Here is a 12,262-nt window from a genome sequence, read left to right as displayed (position 1 = left end):
AAATATTTGCTTATTTATTTTTAGAGAGACAGAGAGAGTGGGGCAAGGAGCAGAGGGAGAGGGAGAGAGTCAGTGCTGAGCCTGACACAGAGCTCTATCTCTCACCACTGAGATCACGACCTGAGCACAAAAGAGTTAGATGCTCGACTGAATGCGCCACCCAGGCACCCCTGTTTTGAGAATAATATTCCTGAATTTTAGAACTTGATTAAACATTGAACTGACTATAGGGGCTCATGCTGGCTCAGTCGGTAGAATATGGGACACTTAATCTTGAGGTTATAAGTTTGAGTCCCATGTTAGGTGTAGAGATTACTTAAAAATAAAAACCTTTATAAAGAAAATAAAAATAAAACTTGAACTGATTATAGATTCTTTTCTAATTTCTTTGCATTAGAGAGTGAGCTTATGAGTCAAACATGTACACAGAGCACATCCCTTTGCACATTCTATTGTAGTAGAATAGTAAGAAATAGCAATATTTATACTAAACAGTAACATATACCATTATATACACAGGTGCACATATATATATAATAGTGTATATATGTACTATTATAATGCACATATGTATTTGTATATTATATGTATATATGTGTGTGTATGATATATACTCTCATAGCTTCCACACAAAACATTCCTGTTCCTAGACTTATACCCATCTCCTGATTAGCATGTTTTCCCATGCTGTGGTAGACAGAATTATTTCTTTCTGTGTCCTTTGTGTGTATATACATACTACATTTCCACTCTTGTTTTATTTTTCCTTTAGTCACTTTCCACTTTAACTTCAAATGCCTAAGCATCTCTTTATCTTCAACAAGTATGCAGGCTTGGCATTTGAGTCAGTGATCTCATCTATTAAATTAGGACCACCATGTCAAAGCTTCATGAAATATGAGTCAAATGTATTGCAAAGTGCTTTCTAAATGTGAGGTTATAAATAATAAATAGGTCTATTTATAACAGACAGTGAATAAATGGCAGACCTTTAAAAGTAGTCTCGTATTGTTTAAATATTGTCTGATATATGATGAGGAAAGAGAAAGAATACTACCTTTGTTTCTACTCCATTCCACTATAAACCTACTCTGTTTCATGGACTTCTAATGACATTTCTATTTAAAATAAATGTAAGGGCATAATTGCAATTCCATAAAAGCATATCTAGAAATTCAAATGATAGACAGTGCTATGACTTGGTTATCACAGGTGCCAAATAACCTAATGGAAAAGAAATTTTGATTGAGCTTCTGACTTCATGGAACCACAAAACTCCAGTCATTCTGCTATTTCACTTAAGTGTGTTATGTCCCAGACAGGCACTGTCTGAAAATATTGAGTAGCATGAAACTCAACTCTAGGAATAAAGCTCTGTGGGCCCTGAAATTAACCATTTTTATTTTCAAAAGAAGCTAGAAATGAACTATAGTTTCACAGAACCTAAAACTGAAAAATACCCTCTGGCCCACTTTATTCCCCCAGTGTTTCTGCACATAAAGCATATCTCCCCAAGGAATAGTAACAATGCTTCCTTCTGTTAAATGATTTAGAGGATGGCCTTTCCACAATTGCTTTCACTTTTACAGTTTGAAAGCCCCAGCATTCATGTATTTAACCCTTGACTTTTTCTTTTTGTTCCTGTATCTGTAAAACCAGGTTAATTCAGTGGGGAATATGGGCTGGTCCATATTTTAGCACTTCCTGCACTTTGCCTACCACTAAAGGGCCAGAGTTATTTACCACAAGAGCCAGACGCTATTACTATAGTCTTTCATACATCACACCAGAACTTACACTTAAACAGAGAGAAATCCACTCTCAGAATTGCTCTCCAGAGACACAAAGGTAGCATTATTCACTCTTTCCTCATCATATAACCATACAGAACTGTCTTAATTATCTTAAATACTAAAGAGTTCTTCAATTAGAAAATTACTTTCATGGATGCCTTGCTAGAATGTCTGAAACTGCATTAAATTGGCTTAGGATTACAGGAGAAAAAAATTCTGTTGAAATTTTTTAGCTAGAAGGGTACAAAATTTTGAGAGTTACCACCTATAAAACATTAACACAAATGGAAAAGTATGATTAGCCAGCAAACAGTGGGACCCTTAGGCACTGGGTCAAGAAATGAGTGGAAAGAGTTTTGAAAGACTTTGAATATGAAGGAGAAAATCAAGAGTTGGAAAGAAATGGAAAACACATTTTTCCTGTGGCATACCCCTTATGTAATCTTGTGCCTTGCAAAATTTTAAAGGTTTTGACTAAGATGTTGATTTATATGCATACATATGCTTACTTGATAATATTTGGATTTAGGGTATTAATAAATGATGATTAAAGAAAATTGTGGCCTTCACGTGTGCCTAAGGGCAGGCTTGACAGGCTTTCCAATAATTACCATCTTTCTGATTACAGAAGGAAAGTTGAATTTTAAAGCAGAACACCAAAGTTTTAATTAAATGTACAAGAGAAAGTTGATGCTAAGTCATACAAGAGAAAATTACTGAAGCATATCCAATTTGATCAGAAGTCAAGAATTTTCAGTAAAAAGAAAACCTCTTAATCACAAGATCTTGTTAATACCAACATACTCATCTTATTCATCTGATAATTCTGTCAAATTTTAATAAGAAGTATCCAAAACCAATATCATCTAAACAATACTTTCACGGAGTTGCACCCTGTCCTGTGTTTTTGACACATATCCAGGATTTATATTACACGGGTACTAACAATAGAAAGGTATTTTTTCAAATTAATTGTACTGGAAAATGAGAAAAAGAGAAGTGTAATAGGATGTGGGAATACAGTGAATTGATTTTCTTCATCTTGGCCTGGTTAACTATTTGGCTACTCATTTCCACGGTAGTCATTCCCATGTACTCAATGATATGTTCCTTTGATCTAAAAATAACTAAAGAATTGATTAAGTTCTACCTAATTTTAATAGCAGAGTGGAAATTTTTTAATTTCACATTGAAGGAGCAGACCACATTTATTACAGGTTCTTCATATTACTTCATGGTAAGTATGTTACAATGATTATATACTGTAGGAGAGACTTGAGTTACTGAATAATAATGATCATAATAGCCAGCATTCATTCATTGGTTAAACCTGACTGCCTTCTTATTTTGTTCACTGCACTGCATGAGGCAGCACGGAGCCAGACAAAAATACATGTCTTCTTCCTTCAAGGACCTCTCCTAGGTTGTGGGTTAATCAAGTAAAGACTCTAAGGACTGGATTAGCACTAAGAACATAGGAAGAAATACTGTGTAAGGATATCCAACCACACTGGGGCAGGGTCTAAATCTAAATCAGAAGCTTCCCAAGTCCACACACATACACAAAAATAATAATCCTTGGTTCATAACACACTGTCATCATAGATCTATGCATAGACCTTTAAAAAATAATTTATATCATATTTATGTATATGCCTAAATAATATACTCTTCAGTTTTGCTTGCATTTATCTTTTAATTGTATTTGTTTGTTTTTACTGAAATAATGAACACCAAGACCCATCATTTAACCCCAAACTAAAGCAAACGGACGTATTTATGATTGATAGTTCATATCTACCTCTCCCTTCCATCTCTGCCTTTCTCCTATCCTTCCCCAACATCAATCGCAGAAATAACCACTATTCTGAATTGCAGTATTATTTCCAAATTTTAATTTTTTATATATACACATGTACCTAAATAACATACAATATGTTGCTTCTTTTACATTTATAAATTGCAAAACACAAATGATGTTTCAGAGTTTGAGCAGGTACTACTTGAATCATTACTGACTATTCACTGTCTGATCAAGAGCGTTTCAAGTGCTGTGGATACTTTCTCTAGGATGCGCGTGTGATTTCATCACTTTCTACAAACTACTGTGAACATACCAGTTTGTGGGGACTCCAAAGTGAGAAAACAAAAAGAAAATGCCAACTCATTCTAAGAAGAATTTTGATTCCTTCAGTTTCTTATACTCTGTTCTTGCCATCATATTATTATTCTACTTGTCGAGTAAAAGGCATAGCAGAATCACCTGAGTGAATTTTCAAAGTATAACTATGGGTGTAAATCCTGCAACCAGTCTAGTGTGCAGAGGAGACCCTAGCCTCATTAACACTGAAGAAGCTTCCCAGATGGGATGGTGAATTGCTTTGTGGATTCCACTCCCCAAATCTGGGGGGAAAAACAAAACTTTGAAAACAAAACAACTGCTAAGCTATTTAAGTTCTTCTCAGCATGTCTAAAATCTGGGGATCTGCTACCAGAGGAAAGAGGATCCCTTGAGAGGTAGTATGTACAGTAGTGAGGACAGATGCTAGAGTGGCTGGTCTGGGTTTAGACTCCCAGCGACGTGAGCGTGGGCAAATCACTGACTCTCTCTGTGAGTCAGTTTTATTTACTTATTTGAGATGATATCATGATAGAATCTTCCTTATGAGTTTATAGTGACAAATAAATTAATACAGGTAAAACAGTACCTGTTTATAGTCACTGTTACGAGATTAGGTTTTTATTTTGTGGGGCTGTTGTAAGGATTCTTTGGCTAGGACTTATCAGGCATGAATTATTAGAGATTGCAGATGTAAATTTGATGTTTTCACCCACATGTTTTCAGTCATAATGTAACCAAGAGGGATATCAATTAATTACTATTTATGACATAAGGCAGATACAGTTTTATGAGGTCTGTAGCTTCCACAATTTGGAGACTTCTCTTTAAAAATACAGAATTATGAATTTAAATTTCAGTATGAAAATTAATTATCTAGAATGGGAAAATAAATCACAAAATTAACAAACTTTTGATATCTACCACACACACTAAAAAAAAGCAAAACAGAAACATAATATCAATGTGTTTTCAATTTAGTTATCTGCCTGATACAGTTTTATGATACATTTTGCCCTACAGTTTTTGGCTTAAAACTTTTCATATGATAATGTATTTGTAATAATTTCTGTGGAGAAAGAGTTGAAATTGCTTTTCAGCACAGCTAATAGAAACTTGTTTTTATTATTATTACTCAGTGCTAAGATTTTAGGTCATAGTTAAGTATCTGCCTGAAAGAAAAAAACGTTGTTTTAGCCTGATTATCAGTTGATGGGGAAAAAAAAATTTACAGATCTCAGCAACAGACTCAATATATTTTTTATACCTCATACTGTGCTCACTCCCCACACAGCAAGGCCCGGCCGCTGAAAGACAGGGGGTTCTTACCTTGATATGATCTTCAGCTTTGTACCTTTATGCCACCATGTTGGACAAGGTGTCACAGCATTTCTGGAATTCATTCCTACAAGGGAATGGTGAACTATAAATGAACTGTGTATGCACAGACGTCATTGCCAAATCCCAAAGTGATTGCTAAAAAGATATCCTACTAAACCCCAAAATATCCCGATTTCCCCGTAGGCAGATTCCAAAATGTCCATGGCTACTCCACAGCCACTTGACACTGAAGCTGGAGTGAACAGACAAGAATGTTAAGTGATTTAAATTTAAATAACTTGCTTTGGTAAATTTTAGTAAAAATATTAGATTATGAATACACTGCTCTGGCCTCTGCCAGGCGGAAGGTGCTCATGCAAGTGAGGCGGTAAACCCTGATCTGATGCAGGTAAAAACTTTATCAAAAGAATTAAAGATATCTTCAAAAAGCTTAAACCCTGATCTGATGCAGGTAAAATCTTTATCAAAAGAATTAAAGATATCTTCAAAAATCTGTACTACTTCAGCAGCAACTGTTGCCAAAGATCATATTGGTTATAAACACAAGAAAAAACTACAGGTTTCCTTATAGAATAACTAAGTACACTTTTCTTTCGATTTCACTTGAAGTTTTGGGGGAAAACATGATATCTAAATGACAAGAAAGGTAAATGTTGTTTATTTTTTGGTCTGGAAAAACACATATGTATTCTGAGGTAGAATGACATCTTTTCAAGGGGATATATATTACAATAACTTTTATATAAGTCTCTGCTTGTGGTGGGTTGCTTTGGTCCAATTCCTCCAAACTCTAAGGTTGTAATATTTTTTTTCCTCTGAAAAAGGAACATAAGGATTCTATGTACAAAATATTTATGATCCTGTAAGAATGATTAAAGGACTTTTCATATTAGGGTTTTTTTCCTACAATAAAATAGATATGACTGCAGTGATATCAAAGTATTATTAAATTTGAAAAATTATTTTAACAAATGTGTTATCAAACAAAACTTCATGAGACCATTTTCATAAGGCATACCTCATTCATTTCATTTATGTATCATTTCATATTACTTTGATTAAATATATTAACTTCAGGCCATTGAATACAGGAAAAAAAAACAAACAACAGCTCAGTAATAATTTATGGTTTGCCCAAGGTAATACAATTTTGGAAACAGGATTAAAGTTCAGGTGTGGTGGCAACTCTCTCACCCAGGAATGTCTTCTCCCAAAATAAACTGAGCAGACTTGTCAAATGATGTGTTTGACATGCATTTCCTAAGAAAAGATTGGTATGTGATTTGCAACAATAGTATCATCATTCATTTATAAGTTTAAAACTATAAGAATCAAAATTTAGGACCAAATATAATTATTTTATATGCTAGCATTACTTTCAAGTGTTCAATTAACTATTGCTTTGAAAAGCCAGGTGTGGGCCATTTTGCATTTTATAAGAACCAAAAAAGATGGAAAATGCCAGAAGGTATAATTTACCACCCAATACAAATAGCCCAAATACTGTATTTGATAGCAAGGATCAGTTTTCAAGACCCAGCATCCCAATTTTCTCCTGTCAGTAAATCCACTGCTTTATCACAGACACATTGCCTTAGGGAAAACTTTCCCCAAATTGCTAACTTCCTCTTTATGCTCTGAATCAAAATCAATCCCAGAAAAATGTGCCTAAAGCTGCCTAAAGAAAGTTTTCAATAGCCATTTGGTTTTTTTATAGGAAGAGATTCCTTCTGGCTTTTCAGGAGACTTCTCATTTTGAAGCTAACATAAAATCTGATTAATGTAACAGAACTACCTTGTGCTCTTCTCCATCTATAAATATTTTCAGTCTCGTATATGAAAATGACTGTCTGGATCAGCATTGCAAAATGGAGAACAGATGGATAAGAGACAACATAACGAGGAAAACCACAGTGAATAAGACACATTATTATTCATTATTACTCATATTCATGCTAAGTATTTATTATGCATCTACCTTTAGGTGATTTACGTTTTAATATTTTGGAAAATAAAAGTCTTCCAAAAAAGTTTCCATGAATACATTCCCTCTCCATCTGTCACCTGAAACCATTATAACAGTTTACCAGTGGAATGTATTTTCTCTTTAAGAGATAGAGGGCACTGGAAAGGCCTATAGAAAACATATAAAATAGGCATAAAGCTACCTATGAGGCCATCGGGAGCTAAGTAGGTATTAAGGATGTACTCATAACAGGTCTTGGATTAAAGACATTAATGGAAAGTAGCTAATGCTGAGTATGGGTTGGTGACAGAAGCCAAAGGAAAGAGGAAAATAAATGGAGGAGTTAGCGAGGAATGCCTGGGAGCCCACACTTAATGGTTGCCTTGAGAAGCACCTAGGACACAGAAAGAGGTAGAAGAAAAGGAAAACCAGGATGAAGGACTTAGGTGAGTCCTTCTTGATCTCTGTACCTTGTAGGCACATCTAAAAGAAGATTTTGCTCTGTATAATTACCACCGCTTAGTCAATTTTTTTCACAGCATCTAGAATCACAATAACCACATGATTGCGACACTTTCCTTTCATGAAATTACGCATTTCAATTTCATATTGTATGAAACAACATGACCGTAAATAATATAAACAAAACTTGTCAGAATGAGCAATCACCTAAATTTTTACATAACTTGTATATTTACGTGGTGAGTAGAATTTTTTTCTTCCTTTAGAAAACAGGATATGCTTTCAATTTCATACCACATCACTGGAGATTCTTTCTAGAAGGAGGTTTTATTTTTAGGGAGTGTGCAACATTGTGATATTATAACATAGTAATAATAATATGCCTTGTAGCTGGATTTGCTTTTACATTAAACTTTCTGAAGACTTCGGTTTCTTTCTTTTTTTTTAATTTTTATTTAAATTCAATTAACATATAATGTATTATTGGTTTCAGAGGTAGAGGTCAGTGATTCATCAGTCTTATATAATACTCAGTGCTCATTACATCAGGTGCCCTCCTTAGTGTCCATCACCTAGTTACCCCATCCCCCCACACTTTTCCCCTCCAGCAACCCTCAGTTTGTTGCCTGTGTTTAAGAGTCCCTCTTATGGTTTGTCTCCCTCTCTTATTTCATCTTGTTTTATTTTTTTCCTCTCTTCCCCTACGATCCTCTCTTTTGTTTCTTAAATTGAACATATGAGTGAAATCATAGGATAATTGTCTTTCTCTGATTGACTTATTTTGCTTAGCATAATACCCTCTAGTTCCATACATGTTGGAAATGGCAATATTTCATTTTTGATGACTAATATTCCATTGTGTGTGTGTGTGTATATATATATATATATATATATATACCACATCTTCTTTATCCATTCATCTGTTGATGGACATCTGGCCTCTTTCCGGAGTTTGGCTATTGTGGACATTGCTGCTATAAACATTGGGGTGCAAGTGCCCCTTTGGATCAGTTACTCTCTTTCAAACACTATCTCAAGATTCTAGATTCTCCCTTGTAGCTATTTTCCTTATAAGTAAGCATGATAAGTATACTTGAATACAAATATTACTTTGTGTAGGTAGTAAAGACACATAATTTTATAAGTGTTTCATAATGATAATTAAATATAGCTACCTTTTACAAGGCTGACTTAGGTGTTTTACATCTATATTCTCAAATAATCCCCCAAAATGTCTTGATGAGGTAGATATTACTTCTCTCTCCTTTTTACACATAAGAATATGGAGGCCTGGAGAAGTCAGGTCACACCACTCGCATGTGGTGGGGTGGGGGTAGGTCTTGAATTTGAACCCGCAGAGTCAAGGTCTGGTAGCATTGTGCTCCTAACCTCTCTGTTATTCTGCCTTGCTATGGTGCTTGTGCATATATTATGTGCAGGGAACTTCTCTGAGCTCATTACATGTATTAATTCGATCAATTCTTCCTCAACCCTGTTATGATTATGTACCACCACTATATTCATTCTATATATGAGGAAACTGAGACCCTGGGAATTGCATGGTTTGCCAGAGTCAACTTGCTCTTAAGGCAAGGGAAATACCAAAGACTTCTATAAACAGAAGAAAGCGTACCTGCTCAGTCTATATGTCCCATTCCAAGCTAGTTGGATGCAGCACTAGGACGTGAAGAGAGATTGCCTAACGCCCAGTCTAGTGCTTTCTCAATTCTTATTTAAGTACAAAGTACATATCAACTGGGCTAAGCCCACTGGAAAGGACGCTGCTTCTAATTTTTTACAATAAAATCTTGAATCTCACTCGTAAACCAGGGTCCAACTGGTCCAGAATTTTAGCTACCAAAAAAAAAAAATTTTGAATTTTAGCTGGTTACCAGGATTTGGTAAAGACAAAAAAAAAAAAAATATTCTAAAAAGCAAAGAATTCTAGTTTATGATATAATTAGGGTAATTAAGGTAATGATATATATATACACAATATGCTGTGTTTCTGCTAATAAGTTTCATTCAACATTTCCTCATTCGGAATTGTAAAAATCCGTATGCACCTGTAGACTGGAGTATGTAATCCGCCCCATCCTTCTTTCCTGTTCTGTGTTCTAGATTGCTCACATATTCTCTGATCTCCCTGGGAATGGTCACCAGTAGTAAACGTCTAGAAGTGAACCAGAAGTGAACTGGTGGTTACTTGTGAACACCAGTTCTTTTTATTGCTAATCGGATATAAATAGATGCTGTCATTTGCAGTTGTTCAATGTTTAGACTTCAAATACAACTTCCACGCAATGATTAATTAAATACTAATTTAATTTTAAAAACATTATTTTCCTCCAATGAATTCAGTAAAAACTTCACCCCAAAACTCTCTGTACAGTGGCAAGGTCTTCCATTAATTTCCCTTCCCTGTGCAGGTTGGGGTCCGTCCTCAGTACAACCGTACCAGCTTTCTCCGGAGAGATTGATCATGAGGTCACCTCAGCTATGAGAGAAAGTAAGGCAGCTGCAATGGACAGCTATGAGACAATTAACTAGAGTATATGGATTTAGCCAGTATTCTGGGAATGCTAATTTTTTTTCACAACCAAGAATTTATAATAAAAGAAGAAATTACTAACTAAAAAATGTACCATATTTTCAAATTAAATGCAGCCAGATATAACATAAACTTATGCATGCATATGGATGAGATATTCACTTGATGACTTTGGAACTCATAATTATATCACATGAAGTATCTACCCCAAAGCCGACTTTTTCTCACATATTGCTTTAATTGCTAACTACATCTCAGGGACCCGTTTGGAAAAGCTGACAGGAGACTGGCCTGGTATGGTATATTTGGTAAGTTTAGGATTTACAAGGATTTCTAAAACCAGGCAGTCATCAGAATATAGCATAAAAATCCCTGTAGGGTACACCGTATTACAAAGCCTGCAAAATAAATTTATTGTGTGTTCTAAAGAGTCAATCCACATAACTCGCAAACACAACAAAGCATGGAAAGTTTCATTTGTCCAAAGTAATCTTAGTCGGTGACCAAGCGTAGTCAATGCATAAAAATTCATGTGTCACATGTGTGTATTGGAGTCTACAAGGAAAGTGAGTGTTGTGTTGTGAGCCTCTACTTCTTTTTTCTATTAAACTTCCATTTCCTCTTGCTCACAATTATTCACTTATGTTGGCTCTACATAGGGGTTGAGAGGAAAGTCTTCAAAGAAGGAATTCTAATGGAGCCATTTCTTTAGTAACATACAGAATTATTTTATAACAATATTTTAATCACAGCTTTGTAATATTTGGTACAGCCACTTTGGAAAACAGTATGGAGTTTCCTCAAAAAGTTGAAAATAGAGCTACCCTATGACCCAGCAATTGCACTACTAGGTATTTACCCCAAAGATACAGATGTAGGGAAAGGAAGGGCCACCTGCACCCCAATGTTCATAGCAGCAATGTCCACAAAAGCCAAACTGTGGAAGGAACTGAGATATCCTTCAACAGACAAATGGATAAAGAAGATGTGGTCCATATATACAATGGAATATTACTCAGCCATTATAAAGGATGAATACCCACCATTTGCAACAACATGGATGGGACTGGAGGAGATTATGTTAAGTGAAGTAAGTCAAGCAGAGAAAGTCAATTATCATATGGTTTCACTTATTTGTGGAACATAAGGAATAACATGGAGGACATTAAGAGAAGGAAGGGAAAAACGAAGGGGGGGAAATCGGAGGGAGAGATGAACCATGAGAGACTATGGACTCTGAGAAACAAACTGAGGGTTTCAGAGGGGAGATGGGTGGGGGAATGGGTTAGCCTGGTGATGGGTATTAAAGAGGGCAAGTATTGAATGGAGCACTGGGTGTTATATGCAAACAATGAATCATGGAACACTAATCAAAAACTAATGATGTATTGTATGGTAACTAACATAACATAATAAAATAAAAAAATAAAAATAAAAAGCAAGGGAGAGACAAAAAAACCCCAATATTTTATAACAATATTTTGAATAGAGTGAAAAGTCCAGAAAAATAAAAAGTCCCATGACTTGGTACAGGGGGGCTTACTATAAGTTTCCTCTTCTTTATCTTCACCAATGTCTTATATTCAGATCTAAATAAAATAGATAATAAAAATATTTCCTTTGTTTTGAGATAGGACCTGGTTTTCTCAATACCTAGGCTTAAGGTGTTTTTTTTTTTAATTGAAGTACATTTGACATAAAAGATTATATTAGTTTCAGGTGTACAACATAGTGATTCAAAATTTATATATATCATATATATATACGTTATATATTATATATATATATCTATATATAACAAAATGCTCACCATAATTAGTTATCATCTGTCCACCATACAATGTTACAATATTATGGACTATATTCCCTATGCTATACTTTTCATTCCTGTGATTTATTTATTTTCTAGCTGGGAGTTTGTATCTCTTAATCCTCTTCACTTACTTTGCCCATCCCCCTACCCCTTTCCCTCTGGCAACTGCCAGTTTGTTTTCAGTATTTATAGGTCTGTTGACATTTCCTGTTTGTTT

Source organism: Eumetopias jubatus, unplaced genomic scaffold (assembly GCF_037043125.1).
Source record: "Eumetopias jubatus isolate StellerSeaLion01/CBP00866 unplaced genomic scaffold, mEumJub1_p1.0 scaffold_14, whole genome shotgun sequence".
In the NCBI taxonomy this organism is placed as follows: domain Eukaryota; kingdom Metazoa; phylum Chordata; class Mammalia; order Carnivora; family Otariidae; genus Eumetopias; species Eumetopias jubatus.
Note: the sequence above shows the minus strand (reverse complement) of the source record.